The sequence below is a fragment of the Ostrinia nubilalis genome, chromosome 7 (assembly GCF_963855985.1).
Source record: "Ostrinia nubilalis chromosome 7, ilOstNubi1.1, whole genome shotgun sequence".
Lineage (NCBI taxonomy): Eukaryota > Metazoa > Arthropoda > Insecta > Lepidoptera > Crambidae > Ostrinia > Ostrinia nubilalis.
Window position 1 is genome coordinate 10,739,517 of NC_087094.1, and position 742 is coordinate 10,740,258.

Genomic DNA, 742 nt, shown 5'->3' on the forward strand with positions numbered 1-742 from the left:
TATTACTTTTTTCTGCTGAAACACAAAATCATAATTCCCATTTATTATCGTTAATGACAATAAGCATAGGTATTCACACGGACAGATAATACGGCTTACATTGATATGCACGTGGTAATTACAGAAGCAATATGCCTCAGTTCACCACATAATTTCAGTGTCAGTACAATAGCTACAATAGGTAGGGCACTTAGACGCGAGGCCACAAAGCACGTATCAATACTGTGCGTCTCGGCTGACCAAGTAACGGTGGGTAATTAATGTTGCCTGTAATGCAATCGTCGAATATTAGGTTAAGGCTTGGTATTTCTGCTAAAGTAGGTATTTCGCGCTGTCAAAATCTGCGCGCGCAATACTTCGCCGAAGACAGCGCGCCAAAGAGCTCTCGCGGCTACACAGTATAGAAATACCAGTTGGTTAGGTTAGGTTGACTTCCTTCCGTTCAAGCGTCACACTCACAGCACTTTCTAATACAAATCATATCCAAGTGATACAAATTAAAACAACTTTCAGAATTTTTGGGAATATATTTTAGAATCGAATAAATATAAAATATAACTGCCAAAGTAAACACGGTTCAAAGAGGCGTGGCGTCACCCGACCTTCCGGAATTTTCAAGATTACGTCACCCGACCTATCGTTAGGTCCTCGGGAGCTTGAGCGATTGGAAAAACATTTTATGATCAGTTACTCTTAGTAGCGATTATTTAGAGCTTGGATAATAAATAATAGTTGTTGCAAT